This window comes from Equus caballus, chromosome 30, assembly GCF_041296265.1.
Source record: "Equus caballus isolate H_3958 breed thoroughbred chromosome 30, TB-T2T, whole genome shotgun sequence".
Taxonomy (NCBI): Eukaryota; Metazoa; Chordata; class Mammalia; order Perissodactyla; family Equidae; genus Equus; species Equus caballus.
In genome coordinates this window covers 14,692,797-14,714,128 of record NC_091713.1, presented here as the reverse complement: position 1 = coordinate 14,714,128, position 21,332 = coordinate 14,692,797, and the positions used below count along the sequence as shown (strand labels likewise).

The window sequence follows — 21,332 nt, the reverse complement described above, 5'->3', positions numbered from 1 at the left end:
AATAAAAAATAAAATTAAAAATAATAATAATAAGTAATCTAGAGATGATTTAAAGTCTAAGGGGCATATGCTTAGGTTATATGCAAATACTATAACATTTTATATAAGGGACTTGAGCATCCACAGATTTGGGGGCAAGGGGACACGTCCTGGAACCAGTCCCCCATGGATATGAGGGAATGACCACATATCATAAGAATTGCATTTAGGAAGTGTTGGGTATGATATTAAGGATATAAGAGATGATATCCAAAATGTCAAAAGGACAGCCAGTAGGGCATGGACACTAAACGTCCAGAATGGATGACACCTGTAAACAATAGATAAGGCCATATTAGTGTGTACCAACTGACCTGAAAGATGTGATATTCAGGATGATATTTGTCTAAAAAGCCAGGAATACTCAAATTCTATGCTTGTGCATCAGATTCCCAGGATATATATGCTCAAAAGATATAGCAAAGTACCTTATCATTGGCTGGAGCTTCGGTCCCAACTTCTAGCAAAGAACTCAGGTTAAATCTGAGTAGCCTCAAACATAGTAGGCCCAAAGCCCTTCTCTGTGTTTTCCTACTGGAAGCATGAACTTGAGTCTCAGATCTGTTCACGCCTCTGCATGGACAAGTCATATCCACCGGCTGTGAAGCAAAAGGTCCAACGGGAGAGACAGTAAAAGAGATGGTTTGCCTAAAAGCCCAAACGTGTCTACCTCAGGCCTTCTCAGACCAGGGCAGAGGCACAGGACTTCTCAGAGGAGTCACCAAATGGGGAGGGGAAAAAAGATGAAGTGGTGAGTGTGTATCACTCCGGCTGCATCACCCTTTGGCGAGGGCTGCGAGAGCCCTGGGTGAGTCTCCACCTGGGAGGAGATTCTCACTTCTCTGACTTTCCAGAGCGAGGAGTCCAGAAGGGAATCCATCCTTGTATACCAAACATTTCAGCTCAGCACACTGATTCCATCCACTGATAGAGAGTGACCAGTAAGTTATCCTTAAGCCTGTGTGTCTAAACCAAAGCCTGGCCTTTCAGGAATCGCTGTGAATTTACCTTAACAATTAAGTTAGCATAAAGTGTCTCTGTCCACTGTACTCATGTGTATCACTTGGGATTTTGTGGTTGCAAGCAACAGAAACCAATGCTAACTTAAGAACTTTGCTGGAAGCTTATGAGACAGCTCACAAAATCAAAGGAAAGGCAGAACGACCAGGACAGCTATAGAATCTGGGCAGCAAGAACTAATGGTCGCTTCTTCCAGGCCAATGACAGGATAAATCAGCCCCAACATTTTTGATCCTTGTATCACATGATGCAAAAACAAAATATCAGGAAAACAACGTCTAGATGACCTAGTCTGATTGTGTGCTCATCTACTGGACAGAGAAAGACATGGCATCTAACAAAGGACTGATTTGGGGAGGGGAGACTGGCTTCTCATTTTCCAAAAGAATAGGAAAGGTTGTGGGGCCATCCAAAACAGTCCACTGTCACATCACAGCCACAGCATCATTAAAGTACCGAGTGAAGGCATGCATCAAGGGTAAGGTGGCCTGGGGACTGCAGTGTGTAACAGGCCAACAGGCAACCTCAGAAAAATGGGTTAAGTTGGAGCAGTCTATAGGGATAGTTGAGAAATCCAGTAAATATGCATAACATAGTTGTTCTAAAGATGTACCTGGGACTTGTTTTGAGCAGGTATCGTAAGACATACAGACATGAAAATGACTGCCATGAAGGAAGAAGTTTTTTTATTATACTCACAATCCACTAGAAATAGGAGGCCTGCCATGTCACATCACGCCATGCAGGGCCACGCAGGCAAGCACCAAAGCAAGACGAGCAGGCAGAGAGAGAGGGGAACAGCGGACAGGCGCTTATACTGCAGTTTACACAGAAAGGAATAAGAAAGCAAGGTCAGCAAGCAGTACAAACTTGTGATTGGATAGTTTGAATAATTTTGGCAGGCAGTGGGCTGTAGGGATCGTGCCCAATTGTCCAGTACCTGGCCCTGTGATGATTAAGGCAGGAGATAGTGTCTCAGAGTGAAGAAGTGTGATCAAAGGAAAAGGGGGAAAGGGGGACGGTCTGCATAGCCAGTATGCTAGCTGGCAAGTTGTTTGTTATCTCTAGGAATTAGTTAACCCTAGAAGTGGCAGTTCCCCAGGTCTGCAAGGCCCCAAATGCCAGAGCATCAAGAACATAGAAAGTCAGGGCCAGCCCTGTGGCCTAGTGGTTAAATTCAGTACACTCTGCTTCGGCAGCCCAGGTTTGCAGTTCAGATCCCAGGCACAGGCCTGTACCACTCCTCAGCCATGCTGAGGCGGTGACCCATGTACAAAATAGAGGAAGATTGGCACAGATGTTAGCTCAGAAAAAAAGAGGAAGATTGGTGACAGATGTTAGCTTAGGGCGAATCTTCCTCAGCAAAAGAAAAAGAATACAGAAAGTCAGAAAACATAGCCTATGCAGCTATATTCTTTGGGCAGACGTGAGGACATACGAAGATACTCAATAAATGATAGAAAGTGTAGCATGAAGCCTACAGAGACCCATTCTAGTCTCATTTTACTGACCATCCAACATGCTACAGACACAGTCTGCTGAGTCTCCTTACACCCTTCGGGCTCCTGTTCCTTTCCTCTAGCCTTGTTTACCATTCCCTAACTCCAGGGTTTATCAAAACAGTTAAGAAAGCTACAAATATTGAATGACTCTGTTTTTAAACATGACTCTACGGTATATCCAACCATATTTTAACAACTTCTTTTAAGATATAAAAACTCTTGGTTATATTATAGATTTATGGATGTATGATCTTCCCAGTTGATGCCAACATATAATAAATTCCCAGTAATTTAAAATGTTTAGTATGTGAAACTAATTTTTTGTGTACTTTGATCTTCCTCTGTCTTCGCATTTGTTTCAATTCCTCTACTAGAATCATATTCTTATTTATTTTCTCTCTGTGCATTCTTGGGATATTTCTGCTCAGTAGAAATGCAATATCGAGGTCCACTGTTTTGTTAAATATATCAAACAGCAGACTCTCTGGACGATAAGCCAAAAGTTGCCAAAGGATGTATTTCTTTTCTCTGCTGCGAATTATGCCAGCAGGCTCAACAGAGTGGTAAAGACTGTGTGTTATATATTATTGACTGAATATGTGAGAACCAATCCTTGCAAGGACCTGATTGTCCTGCAGCCTTATGCCATCAAGAGAAATTTAAGCATTTTCTATTTTCTCCACAGATGAAGTGTATGTTTTCTTTGGCTTTCTATTGAGTTGGGCTAATCCTTCTCAAATCAGGAAATCCAGGCTTAATATACATAGGCTCTCCTTTGAATAAAATCTTCAATATCTTGCATTTACTGACACACAGTCCATTTGTCATTTTAATTGTGCTCACACCATAGCAAATTTCATTTGTGATTCGGAGTTTTTTTGATTTTCAACAGTAGTTGAAAGTGAATTGGCATAGTACTTTAAATGGTTTCTTTTGTAAACAGTGATGATATATGTTCCCATACAATTATTATCTTTAAAGTTATTCAGTTTTCATGTTGACAGAAAAGGAAACTCAGTTAACATTGACTTTCTACACTTTAAATCAATTCTCCAGTATCTTCATATGACTATAAGTCTCCACTCTAAATTTCAAGTTTTTACATCTTATTTTTACACTTACTCATTGCGTAAACCTGGAAAAATTGCTTTCTTCTTTTCTTTCCATTTCCCCATATATAAAAGAGTTAATGATGTAGCTAGCACAGAGCATATTGTGAAATTCACTGAGAAATCACAGTGAGGTGCTGTTTTGGGGGAAGGAAGAACCTCCATGAATAACGAACGGGCTGCACGAGTCTTCCTCCAGCACGTCTCCAACAAGCCCACAATGCCGATGCACAGATTTCTGCCTACTTCTAGAGTTTACAGTTTTCTCCTTTAATAGAGTAACCATTCCCTGTGAAGTTTAGTCAGATACTGCTCATTTTCTCAGTGTTTCTGTTTCCTAAATAAAGGCGTGGAATGGATTCAAGTCCTGAATTCTAGGAACTTCAATAACCTGAGATGTGTTTAAAGAAAATTGTTAATGAATCATGATGCTACCCCACCACCATAAGACTCTGGAATGTTGTCTTTGAAAGCAACATAGACAACATTCAGTCCAACCTCTGCACTTTACAGAGGGCAAAACTGAGCTTTGGGGAGCTTGAGGAATCGAGATTTGCCCAAAGTAGTAAGACTCGTAAGTGACAGATCCATATATATTATTTATATGTAAATTTCAGAAGATGAAATACTGATATTTCTTCATTTTCATTAGTTCCTTTTTAAAAATATCTTAAGACTAATATGGTCTGGTTAAATTTTTTTTTTTTTGAGGAAGATTAGTCCTGAGCTAAATCTGTGCCAATCTTCTTCCTTTATTTTATATGTGGGACGCCTGCCACAACATGGCTTGATAAGCAGTGTGTAGGTCTGCACCCGGGATCCAGGCTGGCGAACCATGGGCCACCCAACCCCCGGTCACCCAAGGGAGAGCGCAAACTTAACCATGGTGCCATGGGGCCGGGCCCTAGCCTGGTTAAATTTTTGAAGTCTCAAAACACATCTAAAATAACCTGTTGGTGTCTTTCCTTTATCAAAGAATTACTACTGAGGTTTGTGCCTTTAAGAATGGTTTCTAAGAAACGATTTCTTAGGTGATATTCAACATATTTAACAATAGTGCATCATAGATATTGCCCAACAATTGTTGTGTCTGTCCTGGTTCTACCAGCTGCAATAAGCCTGAGAAGATTATTCAAAAGTGGACAATGCCCAGGGGCCCTCCCTGTGCCAAAGTGGTTAAGTTCTCGCATTCTGCTTCGGTGGCCCAGGGTTTTTGCCAGTTTGGATCCTGGGTGTGAACATGGCACCACTCATCAGGCCACACTGAGGCAGCATCCCACATAGCATAGCCAGAGGCACTCCCGGATAGAATATACAACTACATACTGGGGGGCTTTGGGGAGAATAAGAAGAAAAAAAAATAGACAATGCCCCATGCTAGAAAAACATAATCCTGAGAGGCGGTTACAACACAATGAAAATGTAACAATACCCAGCAAAGCTATAATATTTTCATTATCATGTTTGTTCAACACAATTTGTTCTTTCTCAAAAATTTAAAGAGGAAACAAAGGGTTTTTTCCCCTACGTGATATTTAGTGGCCTAACCATTAGTTTTAGCCATTGGTAATGGTAACAGAAAGGAGCTTCTGGAGCTGGTAGAATTGATTGCCTCTTCAAGTTAGAATTTTTAATATATTATGAAATAAACTCTGGCCGTAGTTATTCATGTATATAGTTTGTAGAGTTGTTACACTGGGTTTGGGAGTGAGGACATAATAAATATGCTTTATTAGCAGTCTCAAGTAGGGGCTAGATTTGTGTTTGCTGATTGACTACAGAACTTCATAAACAGTGCAATGTGTTTTTCCCAAAGTCAATATGGAAACGCACTGTAGTGCTTGCTGTACTGAACAAGTCTGAACCTGAGGCAAGAACACATTCAGTTTTCCTGTGTCTCTCTGTTATTTGGAAGAACCAGATGTAGCATTCGTTTGTGCTCTTGCTCTCACCTAGAAGAAATTTAAAAGAATCATAAAATATTAGTTGTTAGAAGGGGATATAGGAGTCTAATATAACTTTCCACACAATGGAAAATCCCTTTTGCAGCATCCCTGAGAATCTTCACCCAGCTGCTTCTTGAGGATTTTCTGTGACGGGGAGTGCCTTGTTTCGTGAGGCGGGCTGTTCCTTACTCAAGAGCGTTGGTTGTATAAAGGTCTGTGTTAACCCTGCATCAGTGTTTCTGAAAGTGTGCTCTCTGGACCAGCAGCAGCAGCAGCACCCCCTGGGACTTGTCAGAAAGACAAATTCTCAGGCCTCCACTCCAGATTTACTGAATCAGAAATTCTAAGAATGGAGCGCAGCAGCGTTTTACACGCCCTCCGTGTGATTTTGATGCATGCTAAAGTTTGAGAACCATTGCCCTGTATTCAACCCCACACAGCAGACTTAACAAGGACACTGTGCTAGGACTCTTTGGGGTGCATATATCAGAAATCTAGCTATAAATTTAGTATAATAGGGGATATTCTAGTTCACAAGCCTCAGGCTAATGGAGTACCTCCTAGGATCAAAGGGATTGATCTGCACCTATAGGACCTGGGCTGCTGGGACCGGAAAGAAGATAAGGAAGGTCTTACTCTCCTTCATGCTCGCTCACTAGTGCCCACACTGGCTCCATCCCCAACCTGGCCCATGTGTTGCTCATTTCTCTTTGTTCTGCTTGATTTTATCCCCTTCTAATGCACATAGGTTTCTGCCCCTGGTGGAGGAGATGGCCGCCTCACCTACGCTCCCACCTGCACACATACCTTCATAGCCCTTTAGCACCTGGCCTCAGCGGCAAGGCTGTTCTTCCTCAGGCTCCAAATCAAGAAATCCCAGGGAAGCACTCCTAGGGCGGGAAATAACCAAAGAAAGGCGTCGGGAAATCTTGCTAGGCAGACAAATAACAATAGTCACTATAGTCTATTACATAAACTATAGTCAATTTTACTTTGAGAAAAGGAAGTTTAGAAAGACCAGTCACCTTCCCCAAATCACTCAAGTCAGTGAAAATTGAAACAAAAAATTTTTTTTAAGTAATAATATTTAAGATTATACAATAGTCATTCATTTACTGAAGACCTTCCTAGAAAAATTTAGTTTGGGTTTTAAGTCAACATACTTGTACCGAACTTGCTCCCCCCATGAAAGAAAAATAGTTTTATAAAAATAGCTTCATGAGCCTGCAGTAAAACAATGGTGAAAGAAATCTAATTTTTCCTACTGCAGACAGACGGTTGAGATTTTTTTGCATTTATGTCATTCAAAAATGATTGTTAGAAACTTCCAACTTGGCAGGAATGTACTCCCAATGGAGGAAGGGAAAAAAATCAAGCCAACCTAAAGTCATGAAGATTTAAATAATGTATTTAAGAACAAGCACAAAATAGAACATTTTATGAGTTTTTGCAAGAACTTTGACTTAAAGCTTCCTGATTCGAAAAATTGTAATTTAGGGATTCAACTTTAGAAAGACAATTTCTTTTTCTTTTGATACACCGTTTACCTAAACCCAGAAAAAAATGTAGTATGAAACATATGCATTCAAACATACATGATCAAAGAATAAGGAATTCCAAAGATTTTCACAGCAGTATTCATTTGATCCTAAGTTTGGGATCAGTTTGATCATTTGAGCCATAAGTTGGTCTTCCCATTTTCCCTTTGAATGGTATACGAAATCATAACGCAGTATGGCTTACATTTTTAGGGCATATAATAAACCATATTAAATGTGCTCTATGGCTGAATCAACATAAGAATTTTAACTCTGGAATTTCCTGGTTGTTGAATGTATAAATTCATAAGACTGTGTGTTACGCCATTTGTGGACAGTTTCATAAAAACAAGCACCACTCTAGGTTTTGTCTTTTCAACTTTATGTTTCCTTCCACAGATTGGGCCATTGTGGTTCTCCAAGACAGTCTGGAGCAAAGGTTTATGTCAGCCAAAGTGGAGTCAGGCTAATGTGGCACTAAGTAGATTCTGAGATTGAAGCTCATTAATATTTGAAAAAGATTCTATATGAAGTAATTGGTTTTTAATTCTTAAAATCATTATTGCCTTTTCCCACAAATTTCTGTCAAACAGCAAGCAGGACAGAAGGTTGTTGCAAAAACAAAGAAACATTAGTAGTTCTTACGTAAAGGTCAAATCTTGTTACAATATGAGCTCTCTATTTCTCCATGACCTTTTGCAATAAATGGTAAATCTGAAACTGTGTGAAACACAGGGATTAGACTCGGTTTGTCCTTACTCACAATTCCAGTTTAGTGGATGACTGGTAAAAATAAAATCAGAAGAGCCTCATTCTGTTCTCCATTTGGACACTAAATAAGCCCACCAATACCAACCATAAGTAGATTACCTGGGAAACGGTAAATTACAAAAATTGGTATGGATATCCCTAAAGCCATCTGGTTCTACTCTCACTGTCACTTTCAGCTGGAACTCAAAACTGCCAACATCCTGGAACCAGCTCTTGTCTTAACAGGAACATAGATGAACCTCTGGCTGGAGACAGAATCTTGCTTTGGGGTGGGTTTTCCTTAGGCTCCCTTGTCTGCTGGTTCTGTGTATTAACTTTCTTCTCTATTCTGAATTCCTGAGCAGTGAGGATAAACATTTATGATGATCATTTTGATGATAAGTGTGATGATAATGACGATGAAGATGATTTTACAACCATTTAAGGAGCATTTACTATGAGCCAGCCCCTATACTACATACAGCCTATTCTGCTCCAGCATCTATGTAATGAAAATTAGTCCATACATGAATGGTAAACAGGGGGGTATCAATATAATCAAGATTGCATTGATCCATATGTGATTTTCCCCAGCATGTCACTATTTTGCAGCTCAACGCACACAAGTTAATATTTTACAGTTCAATGCACACTGTTTAATAAGCTTAAACATAAACCACACAGGAAGTCATGAAGTAATCCAGTACAGAACACCGTGCCCATTCACCCCGCTTTCTTCCTCTTGGCTCTGCCTTGGAGGAGCTCACTGGGAAGTTTTCCTGGATCTTGGTGCATTTTGCCCTCATCTTTGTAAATTGGCAGCATCTACCCTTACTCGTACCATCTTCCATCAAGCAACCATCACCTTTTCTTAAAGGCAAGTCTCATATTTACTCAGTATTTCTTTTTTTAGGAGAAGTTTAACTGCAATAGTATTTTATTATGACAGGTATTGTTATTCTCAGTGCTTTGGTTACAAATTTGCATAGGTTTTGAGCAACCTTCCCCAACCCTGTTTTTTCCCATAAACCCTCTGCCTTCTAGTGTGCAAGTTTGCAAAATGAGTGGTTTCTGGTTTCTGTGCATATTGCAGAAACACCTGTTCTTTACCCACATAGTCTTATTCAGTTTTTGCCACTATTTTATAGCATAGGTATTATTCCCATCAGCTGATGAAAAGAAACCAAGGCTCAAAAAATTTCAGTCACTTGCCCAACATCTCATTGTTAATGAGAAGGCAAGATGACTTTGAGTCATTATACACACCCCATTTATTACCTGGCCTCATAAACTTCTATTCAGCTACTCTTTCCAGCCTTAGAGAGGACCATGGAGGCAGGGCAGTGAGACACAGACCCCCTGCAGCAGAGTCACAGCGAGGTGGAGCGGTGATCTGCCCTGCCATTCCCTGAGACTGACAGCTCTTCCTTTCCATTTCTTGTGGAAGATATCCCAGAACATTTTTTTTAATTGTTCCAGAAAAAGGCTCCATAAAAATAAATTAAATATGTAGGTCAGCTGTAGCAAGCTACTGATAACGTCACATGAGGGAGGTTGTGGAGTTCTGCAGAGGCAAAAAAAAAGCCAGGCTGAGCCTGACCTGGCCCTGGCTTCACGGTACAGTGATATAGCACATTCCAGAAGAAGAAAATATGATGTTGAGGATTCAAATAAATATAATCCCAGAAGAGATTTTCTACCATCCATTGAGTTCCTTTTAGAAATTGAATGTGATTTGAGGCAAGTACTATTGTTCTTCCCACAGACGAAAACAATGCATTTTTAAAAGAAATTGTCTTACGCAGCATGATACTGGTTTTTTGTTGTTTTTTGTTTTTTTTTATTTACTGAGGAAGATTCACCCTGAGCTACCATCTGTTGCCAATCTTCCTCTTTTTTTGCCCGAGAAAGATTAGCCCTGAGCTAACATTTGTGCCAGTCTTCCTTTATTTTGTGTGTGGATCGCCACCACAACACAGCTGATGAGTGGTGTAGGTCCGAGCCCTGGATCTGGACCTTCGAACCCGCACTGCCGAAGCGGAGTGTGCACAACTTTAACCCCTCAGCCACGGCACCAGCTCCAATCCTGTTTTTATTAAAATAGAATACACACACACCAAACCTTTGAACAGTCAACGTCCAAATTTTAATGGTCTTAATCTCTGAGTAGTAGAATTATGAGTGTTATTTTTTCTAATTTGTATTTTACAAAACGTCTAAAGTGAACAAGCATAATTTTTCTAAAACGAAGTGATAAAAGTCACTTTTGAAAACAAATTTAGGAGAATTTGTGGTTATCTTTCCTGGAAGAAATTGATCTTGTATTTGGGAAAGGCAGTAATAATTGTTTTGAGGTAGATCAGTGTTTTGGTATCACTCAGCTTTGCTGTCCTTCCTATGAATGTCACAGCTCATTGATCTTTTTCCCTGTTCTTTCATTTCAGCTTTTCACAACTCTGCTTCTCCCTCTTCCCGTGCCTTTATCTCATGCACACTTACCTGCTCTTGGTCCATTCTGCCTTTCTTTGTGCCTCTGCTTCTCCCTGCTTTTCCTCGGGCATCACTGCTCCCCGGGATTCTTGCCACCCCAAAGCTGACTCTAGCATTCTCTTTACTCCTTGTGGTGCCAGCATTCACACCTGCTCGCATACTTGTATTGTTTTATGCGTAGTTTTTTTTTTTGCTTGTTTCTCCCAACAATTGCAGTGGCTATTTATCTACTTCTAAGGAACCCATGTCATTTGGGTTTCCTGGAAGTGCCAACAACTAGAAAATTATGCACAAAACAACAGTAAATCTCTATTTCTAAGGTTCTTTCGCTGCCTCTCACTCATTCGCTCCTTAGTTGCAGCAGCAACATGGTCAAACCTAAAAACCAGGGGGCACCTCAGCAAACACACAAAAGGTTCTTGTAGACTACTCTCTCAGACCTTTTTCCTTTTCCTTTTATTGTCTATTTTGGGTGAATTACAATAATAACAGGACCTAATCTCACTAGTAGCTTGATAATCTCTGTGGAAGAATCCTGTAAATCATCAGAGCTTTTCTACAGCTGTGTCTACTTCCATCCATGAATCTTTGTGGTGTTTATCTCCCACCCTTTGACACACATGTTCTCCTGGGCATCCAAAGTTTGCATCAATTCCTGCTCATCGAATCAAAATGAGCATAATGTCATTAATTCACTAATCAGCATGATATTCTGCTTCCACAGTTGATCAAAATGATCAAGGTCCCTGTGGGCTATGTGGTCACAGACAGAAGAGTTAACACAAGACAAGACAGTGTCTATACCCTGTTGTCTTGTAGAAGCAAGCTGGTTTTTTTATTTCCTTTATTGATGGCAATTAGAAAGATCACATTCAGTGAATCAGTAGGTGCACTCCACGTGCCAGAGACTGTCTTAATATATTCCAGTAAAGATGCAACATCTGGTACAACAGCTGCAACTGGGTAGCTCCAGTCACCACCTGCCTCGAACCATCTGGTTTTCACAAGGGCCATACAGGTGAATTGAATGGGGATATAATGGAGGTCCCTACCCTTGCATCCCTTTGCCTATCTCTACAGTTTTTCTTGGGATACATTATTGCTTCTTATTTACTATCTTGGATGGAGGAAGGCAGCTTTAAGGCCCTCCACTTGGCCCTTCCTACTGTAATTATAGCTCTTATTCCGTAGATCAGAATTCCAATGTAAGGATTCTGACTGCTGAGTATATGCATCCGAATTATGCACTTGGGGATTGGGACAATAACCACAGACGGGTCTGCAGACTCACTGGACCCGCCGTCAGATGGACTTGGGCAGGATTCCTTTTATCACCTGGCTTCCATAAGTTTCTATTATAACTGGGGGATCATGGTGGTGCTTGAGTCCCTTGTATCCAATAGCCCTCAAAAGGCCTGGTCATTCTCCTTTTCCCTTTATATCTTTATCTGATACGTTACCACAGATCTCTTTAGGGAAGGAAAGGGGGAAATAATAACTGCATATTCCTATAGTGGCGTTGTAGGGGCCTTTCTCAAGTGGACCTAGCCTGTCCTTCAATCAATGGTCTGGGAGTGGGAACTGGCTCAGATCTGGGAACTAGGTGAGGGGTCATGATTTTCCACTTTGCAGTTGATGTTAGCCTTTTGTTCACTCAGCTTTCGAATTTTTCTAGTTATATAAGTCAAGTAACAACTTAGTTAACTGCTCACCTATCTTGCCTCCCTAGCATCACTATGGTCTGTTTATTAGCCGTTGCCACAAAACTTTGCGAGAGAAGGCACCCTGTTTGAGAGTCTGACCTTGCTGCCTGTTTCTGTGACATCCACCTTGCCCTTGTCTGTTAAGTACTACCCCCCGGGCTCTGCTATTCCAGAATTCTTTCAGCCTCACTGGTGCTAGAGAGCCCAGTTCCATGGCAGAATCTTCTATAGTTACCTCTGCTTCATGGAGGATAACCATCATTGGGCTTTTCAAAGATGCTGGTGCCCCCTCATTAGCACATCCTCATTGCTTCAATGGAGGCAGTGTTCCCTGGACCGCATCCACAGGAACCAGGTCTCTGTATCACATAATAATATTTTTTATATTTTTATATTTTTATCTCCCTGAGCCTTCTAACCCCCTCCTCAATACTCTGCAAGACAGCTCCTTCATCTCTACCCCATTTACTGCAGGTCATCAACATGTTCGATGTTTGTGGAGCAACCCCAGACATATTAGGACTCATTAGAACGTCCTTGCCAGGACACCACACTCCTAAACATAGAACATTCTCATACCAATGAATTCTCACCCACCCAGCCTTAGACCTTGCCCTTCCCACCTAACTTCCTCAAGATCCGTCCCTAGATATGCTTTCCCGTTTCCTGCCAGTACATATTCGCCAGATCTTGAGGCAACGAAGGGAAGCAGGAGCAGATCTGGAGGAAGATACTCATCTATAAGGCATTGCCTTAAGTGAGGTCTTTGAAGGATCTCCAGGAGAAAAGAGGCTTCTTTCCTCCAGCATGGGATGGTGGGCTACTTCTGCCAACCTGGAGAGTTCAGGGGAACCTGGGGGCTCAAGATTCTCCATTCGTTCACCCAACGCCCCCTTCCCATGTCCCAGGGTCTCACTCATTTCCTATCAGGGCTCTGACTTTGGCATAGGAGACTTGTCAAGGCAGTGCGTTTGCTATCTGTTGTAGCTCTGTATCCTCACGCTTAAATCCTGGGCCTGAGGTACAGGAGACAAGAGCCTTTTCAAATGCCACCATGGAGGCTTTCTGACTTTCGCTGAATGTCTTAAGTTGATATTTGATTAATCTGAGCCTGTCATTTTCTTTTTCCTGACTTCTAATGCTGTAAAGAAGACCCAGCCAGCTCCAAATCCATATGGTATGCATTGTTCCCATACCATTCAGGTGTTATTACTATGGCATAAGACAGTGTTCCAGCATCTACCCACATCTCTGCCCAATCCATCACTAGTGAAATTCTTCATGATTAGGGTGCTGCTACAAGCCAGTGGTTATCACCCCACTTAACACCAGTCAGAGGTCCTTGACTGGTGAAGATGATCAAGACTCCTCTCCGAAGGTTTCCTCTCTAGGTTACTTCTGGGTCCAACTGTCTTAGCTTGAGTTTCCCTAAAAAGCAGAGTCTAAGATAAGGGTTTGCATGCAGGTAATTTATTTTGGGAAGTGATCCCAAGAAACAGGAATAAGACTAGGAAGACTAAAACAGGGAAGGAGGAAAATCACTCCACCGGTGTGTTATTAAGCTGGTCATTGGGCTCAGTCCTTCAGGGAACTCTCTCAGGGACAATGTAAAATATACCTCAGAATTGTCCACCTGGTCAATTGGTCACTGGTCAAGGGCTGTCCCAGGAAGTGACACTCCCTGCCAGGTTTGCACAGCCACTGTGTCAGAATGGCTGAATGGACTCCTACAGGCATCCCACAGGGCAGAAAGTGAGAGAAATATGATACAGCTGAGGTGAGACGCTATCACGTTACACCTGCACGTTGCTGGTGACATTCTCACTGATTAGGATGCAATCTAGCCCCGCTTAACTCCACGTAACACCAGTCACATTGATGGCTAGAATAAAAACATGGGCCAAGAGGATGTAAGACATGATACAGGATGTCTCTGATATGCCTCCTCTCCCAGAACATTGCCTCATATTGGTCTTTACCCAAACCTTCTGATTCATTTATCCTCACTCTGATTCTCTTCTGGAAGCAATCACACCGGGGAGTCTTTCCCCATCTGTAAAGCTTAACCCAATAACACTCATTATCTAGTAGCACTATTCATCCAGTTCCTCTCTGTGATTTCCTTTGTGGATTATCAGATAATGACTCTTTCCTCAGGTTGTTTCTCGTATTATTTAACACTCCCTGGTCATAAATTATAATAAATTTGTGACAAAGATTTCTTAGGTCATGTCCCCTGAGACACAGACTTTGAGACAGATTTGCGTGCAGGAAGTTTATTGGGGAGTGTCTTTGGGATCAGCACCAATGGAGAGGGAAGGAAACAAGATTGGGCAGAGGGAGGAGCTGAACTAGAAAACAACAAAAGCCAGGCTGCAGCCAAAGATGAGCTGAGCATAGCCCTGTCTTGTCCCACCTTGACGCAAAGGGGGTAAACCTTTGTATCCTGCATCCATCAGTCTTTGGCTGGGACTGGCCCCAGGGAGGGTGTGTTCTTGGGCAAGGGACTGAGAGCATTTCCTGGAGGGTGAGTCAGCTGAGTGCCTTCAGCTGCTAACACTCCCAACAGCTGGGGAAATGGTATCTCAGCGCTGAAGGGAAGATCCGGGCAGTGGATCGCAGTATTAGCTATTAACTATAGTCCACCCTTTCTGCTGCTTGGATTATTTTCTTTGTAAATTAAGTTCTGCAAACAGTTTCTCCAGGATTCTGGTTGGTTCTTTTTCCAGAAAATTTAAAAGAGAAAGTTGGCAGGGGAAACCACAGCTTCTGTCAATGTAGCGACAGATCCTGAAGCTCTAAGAGATCGTCTCCCACTTCTGCTACCTATTCTATGTCCCCCTCCCCCCGGCTAGCATCTCTGTTGGTCTTGGTGGCTTACTTGGTGGGGCGACCTAGACTGTCATCCCTGAGAAGTCTCTGACCCTGGTTACCATGCTCTTCTCATGCTGTGACTGTGGCAACTTGTTCATTTACCCTCAAAATTAGGAAAGGGATACCTGGGAAGTCCCCTAGAGATGACCCAATTGCCAAACACATTTTTCCCTGGCACCATTATATATCAGCAGCCCCATCTCCTCCTGGTGACCAGGGTCAATCATCCCTGCTATGTCCCCAGTATGATACATTTCCAGGATGATGATTTCTTTTGTCTTGTTTCCTACAACAAGGAGCCTGAAGTGACTGGGCAGCAGCTACAGCTTAATGTTTAATGGAACTATTGCTGTGTCTCCTAGTGGAAATGGTTTCCCATTAGGATACAAGATCTCTAAACCCACAGAGTCCAGAGTTGCAAGGACAGAAAGCACAAATTCCCGATAGTCTCAGCTGTGATGAGAAGCACAGCCACTCCTACTTCCACCTCATTTCCCAGACCCATGTATTCTTCCTTCTGGGGACACAGCACCATATAGTAGCTGATTCAGTGTATGCTCTGCAACCTGAAGGATGACACCCCATCCTCACAGGTTTTCACCTCCAAGCCTGGGCCTCCATGGCCCCTTCAAAGGCCGTTCTATCCCTTTATCAGGCTGTCATGGTCTAGTTGATCCCACAGTCATGTGTCCACTTTTACACTCCTTTGCTGTCAAGTGAGTCCCTCTTACTGATACAGTGGCATATGGGATTCCACGTTTGTGCATTAAACAGTCTGTAACCCCTCAGAAGGTGGTGCTGGCTGAGACCCTGTGGGCAGAAAAGGCAAACCAACATCTATATGTATTGATTCCTGTAGAGATTAATTGCTGTCCCATCCAGCGTAGCAGGGGTCCAGTGTAATTAACCTGCCACCAAATGGTTAAAGGGTCTCCAGTACCATTTCGGGGACTCAGGATTGGTTTAAGCTGCTGGCAGGCTGGACATTCAGCAGTTGCAGTAACTAGACCAGCCTTGGTGAGTGGGAGTCCATGTTCTTAGCCCACGAATAGCCTCCATCCCTGCCGCCATGGCTACTCTGTTCACGCACTCATTGTGCTAACACTGGGGTGGCTGATGACAGGCTGGCTGACAACTACCAGTTAAGTCATTCGTCTGCTTGTTCTAGTGCCTCTCCCACAGTGGAGGTTCTCTGATGGGCATTAACAATGGGATTCAAAAACCTTCACACTTTGGGCCATGCCCATAGATCCATCAACATGCCTCTTCCCCGAATGTCTTTGCCTCTAATCTTCTCATATTTCTGCCCCTAGCCTCCTGAGCAATTAGTGAAGCTAATCTCCAAGAGTAGATGACTAGGTGCGCTGCCCAGAAATCTGCCACCTGGCAGGATTTTCTCCGCTGTCTTTTCAGGGTCTCCCACTGCTGGGCTACAATGGAGCTGTGGTGCAGGCACCAGACATTTTCATCTTGCATCCACATGCCACACCGACCCCTTGAACTCAGCATGCCTTTTCCTCTCTGCCGCCTGGTCATAAGGGAACCTCCATGGTCCATAGTGTGAGCTGAGGGAGGAGAGCGAGTGCAACAGTGGGAGATCACATGAATTCAATCTCTCCTGGATCTCTCTTTCTCTTATAATTAAGTGCTAGGCCTAATCCTCAGCTTTTTCTGTGCTCCAGATATACGATGAGTCTCTTGACATGATGCTAGCGAGTACTGGCTTTCTGATTGTTGACTAAGCATCCTCAGCCTGTCATTATCTGCCTCCAATGCATCAAATGTCCACAGCAACAGCCACCCAGTTCCATAGTTCTTATAATTGCTACTTCCCCTGAACTTCTCAAATGCCTGAGATATTGCCTCCGCATTATCTTCCACCGATATCCCATCCCAGTTCTCCACCACTGAAAGTTTTAACAACCACACGGCTACAGTGTGCCAAACACTATGCTGCTCCACCTACCACAGTGCTGGTGTCACTGACAGTGACCTGTGGGTAATCCAGCTCCAAAATCCATTTTAGATTGGGCTTCCTCAGACCACTCCTGGAACCAACTATCTTAGTTTGAGCTCCCCAAGAAGCAGATTCTTCTCATCTCCAAGAAGCAGGTGGGGATTAGCATATAGTAAATTTATGGGGGGAGGGCTTTCATCAGATCAACATGAATAGGACATGAAGGAAGAAGGACTGAGCAGAAGGAAGGGATGGACTGCACTGCGATCACAACAAAGGCCTCCGCTGACCCCACAGGGAGTGCTGGGGCGAGGGTGTGGGCCACCCCAAGTTGAGAGTGTGACTTGGGCAAGATGGTTCTCTTTGGCTAGTAGCAACTCACAGAAAATAATTCAAACCAGAGCAGTGAGCAGTCAACACTCCTGACAGCTGGGTGAATGAGTGCCTCAGTCTGGAAGGGGCTTATGGGCACCACACCACAGCATCTACTGCGTAATGCAAATTCTTCTTTCTCAGGCGAAAAGAGATAATAAGCGTATAACTTCCTCCATTATAGAGGAGGACACTTAGTCTAGATAAATTAGGCCTAAAAATATCAGCAGTATTAATAACACAGTAACTGTGAATGACTTCATATCATCCCAGGGTTGAAAAGGCAAAAATACCTCTTCTCCCACCTTGGGGATGTTCTTTTCGTATTTTGTATATCCTTTCCTGTAATGATGGCATGGTGGAGAAACGAAGATCCTACCTTCTAAATTTCTTGTGGACTTTTAACATCACCCATCTATAAAGACGAGACTTAAAGTCTGCCCAAGTTTTGAATCTGGCCCTTTTTAAAATCCATTTTCCAATAAAGTAATTCTGGCAGAGTTGAGGATAGGCTGGCCTTTCTAAATTACTCTTCTCTAGATAAGTGATACTGCTTTCACGCCTGTGTACCTTACAAATTCACTCTTCTGCCAGAACGTCTTTTCTTACCCCTTGTCTTCTTCTGGAATTCTTCAACACCCTCACCACATAGTCATTCATTCACAGGATTGCCAGATTTAGTAAATAAAAACACAGGATACACAGTTAAATTTGAATTTCAAATAAACAACAAAGAATTTTTTGATATAAGTGTGTCCAAATATTCCATGGGATAGACTTATATGAAAATTGCTTGGGGCCAGCCTGGTGGTGCAGCTGTTAAATTCACACGTTCTGCTTCGGGGGCCCGGGATTCGCTGGTTCGGATCCCGGGTGTGGCCGTGGCAGGCCATGCTGTGGCAGGCATCCCACGTATAAAGTAGAGGAAGATGGGCACGGATGTTAGCTCAGGGCCAGTCTTCCTCAGCAAAAAGAGGAGGATTGGCAGCAGATGTTAGCTCAGGGCTAATCTTCCTCAAAAAAAAAAAAATTTACTTGTTGTTTATTTGAAACTCAAATTTAACTGGGCGTCTTGTATTTTATCTAGCAAGCCTATTCACTTTTCAAATATTTATTGAACATCTACCACATGCCAGAAACTGTTCTAAGCATTGGGAATATAGCAGTGAACAAAATAACTCAAATTTCTGCTTTCATAGAGTTGACATTGTAGTGGAGGGAGTCAGGCCATAAACAAATACACAAGTAAATAGACAATAATATTGTTAGAGCAGAGATAAATGCCAAAAGAAGAATACAGTGAGAACGGGGGAAGAGAGTGCTGGGCTGGAGTAAAGCAGTACTGTTCTAGCAAGGCCTCACTGATTAGGGGAAATTGGAGCAGAGACCTGATTTAGGGGGATTGTGTACATTCCAGGCAGAGGGAGCCCCGAGTGCAAAGTCCTGGAGGGGGAGGCATACTTGGCTTCTTTGAGGGACAGTAAGGAGGCCAATATGACTCGAGTTCTATGTGCAAAAAGGGTTTGCTAGGAAATGACAAAGAGGTGGGGGTGGGGGCGCATTATTTTCGGCCTTTTGGCCATTGTGAGAGCTTTGGCATTTACTCTGGAGAGATGGAGCAGATGCTTGACAAGTCCACACATTTCAGACAGACAAATGTTCAATTAATAAATATTTGTTAAATAAATGGCTTCTGTGTTGAGAATTGACTCTTCTTGCTGGGACAGGAGGGAGGCAAGGCAGAAACAAAGAGGTCAATAACGAGGCCAATACAATAATCCAGGAGAGAGGGGATGAGAGAGCTGGATGAGGGCGGTAGCGGTACAGAGGGTAAGCGGTTGGATCCCGAGCTTATTGTGAAGGTACAGCTGATAGGATTTGCTGATGTGTGAGATGTGGAGTATGAGTAAAAGCAAAGAGTCGAGACTGAGACTTGAGTCTCTGGAGCCATGGAGTTGAGAACCTGCAGGAGGAGTGGGTTTGATGGTATGCAGTGGGGGCAGATGTGGAAATCAGGAGTTCAGCTTCAGACTTGTTCATCTTGATATGCATATTAGAAATCCAAGTGGAGATGTTGAGGCTATATTTTGACGTTAAAGTCTGGTGTTCTAAAGAGAGAACAGTCAGTATACCTGAAGCCATGGGTGTGAATGAGATCCCTGGGGAGTGGGTGTAGATAGAAAGTTCCAAGGACTGAGCTCTGGGGTCTCTAAGTGTTTAGAGGTTGGAGAGACACGTGGAAAAGGAGAATGAGTCATGAACCACAAAGGAGGAGAACCAAGAAAGAGTATACTGGAAGCCAAAATGAAAAAAGTGTTTCAAGAAAGAAGGTGTGATCATCACGTCAATTGCTCCTGAGATGTGAAGTTGGATGGGGCTGACCACTGGATTTAGCAACCTGGAATTAGCGACCTGTCAATAAGAGTTATTTCAGTAAGATGGTGGGAAAGAAAGCTTGATTGGTGTAAGTTCAAGAGAGAATGGAAGGAGAGAAAATAGGGATAGCAAACACAGACAAGTCTGTCAAGGAGTTTTCCTATAATGTGGGGATCCGAAAACTGAGGAGAAAAATAATGACATTGGAGATGAGGGAAACGACAACAGAAGCAGTGTTCTTGAGCAGGGGAGAGAGAACGGGAGCTAGTGCATAACTGGCGAACTTGGCTTGGGAGAGAAGCCCAGACAGTTCATCCAGAACCACAGAAGGGAGTGAAAGAGCGTGCACGGTTAGAAATGCAGGAAGGCGGGTAGAAGTGGTGGGAGGAGCATGTGGGAGTTCTCTTATGACTGCTCCTGTTTCCTTAGCGAAATCAGAAGCGAGGTGGGAGTGAAGGAGAGGGAGGAATGTTGTCAGTTTGGGAGAGAGGGGAAGGTATGAGTGGAGGAATGGACATCAGATGGCCAGGCAGCACTGGGGTACTTGAGATTAGTGGTTGTGAGTTTGACTTAGGATCAACAGCATGGTTGTGTGTTTTTCTTCAGTCACATTCAGCTGTCCAGTGCTGGCAAGGAGTAGGCAGAAAACTGGATATAAGCAGGGGTGGAATTTTGGCAAGCAAGTATGTCGAAGTGAGAGAGAGGCAAGGGAGTCTACAGTGTGGGTAAGGGAATGTTTACAATGATTGCCCAAGAAATCTAAATCGGGTTAGGAGAGAAACAAGGGCATCAGGGGGTGAAGGACAGTGAACAGGTGGTAGGATCAGTGGAGTGGAGGATCCAAGTGGGATTGAAGGATTACTGGAATCAGGGTACTTACTAGGGAGAGCGCTGGAGAAAGAGGAAGTGGTGGTCAGTGAGATCCTTGAAAGTGAAAGTTACAGAAGACTTGCAATTGTTAGTAATATCAGATCTAGACGATGACCAATGGAGTGAGCCACTGAAGTAGAACAGAGACCACTGAAAGAACGCCAAGGCACTGAGAGGCCTGAGAGCCGGCTGAGTCCTCCTCATGTAGATTGAAATCACCAAGAATTACGTGTTGGAGAGAGTGACAGTGAACCAGTGCATTAGTTTCCTATTGCTTCTGTAACAAATTACCACAAACTTAGTGGCTTAAAACAATACAAATGTATTATCTTACAGTTATAGAGGTTAGAAGTCTAAAATCAGTCTCATTAGTCTATAGTCAAGGAGTCAGCTGGGCTGGTTCTTTCTGGAGGCTCAAGGACGTTACCCGACCCTTGCCTCTTCCAGCCTCTAGAGGCTGCCTGCATCCCTTCCTCACAATTGCTTTACTCCAAACTCACACCCCCTTCTGAGTCGGATCCTCCCACCTCTCTCTCATAAGGACCCTATGATTCCATTGGGCCCACGTGGACTATCTCTCCATCTCAAGGTCTTTAACTTAATCACACCTGCGAAGTCCCTTTTGCCACTTACATATCCGCATGTACTGGAGATTAGGACATGGACATCTTTGGAGGGTCATTATTTAGGCTACTACACCAGCAATGTATTTTTTCCTCTATAAAGACATCCCTGATTCTGCCCTCCTCCCACCTAAACCCAGGCTGAGTTGATAAACAATTCTTT

General features: G+C 43.1%; 2 long non-coding RNA genes across 2 annotated transcripts in view; one reads left to right on the top strand and one right to left on the bottom strand.

The window, feature by feature from the left end:
• The window catches only part of LOC138921471 (uncharacterized), a 68,572-nt gene that overhangs the window by 11,220 nt on the left and 36,020 nt on the right, over positions 1–21,332 (top strand). The gene's annotated exons all lie outside the window — the stretch shown is intronic.
• LOC138921472 (uncharacterized) lies at positions 1,729–6,508 on the bottom strand. The gene is made up of 2 exons (XR_011434080.1): positions 6,424–6,508; positions 1,729–5,622 (listed from the first exon to the last, which is right to left on the bottom strand). It is a non-coding gene; the product is annotated as an uncharacterized lncRNA (long non-coding RNA).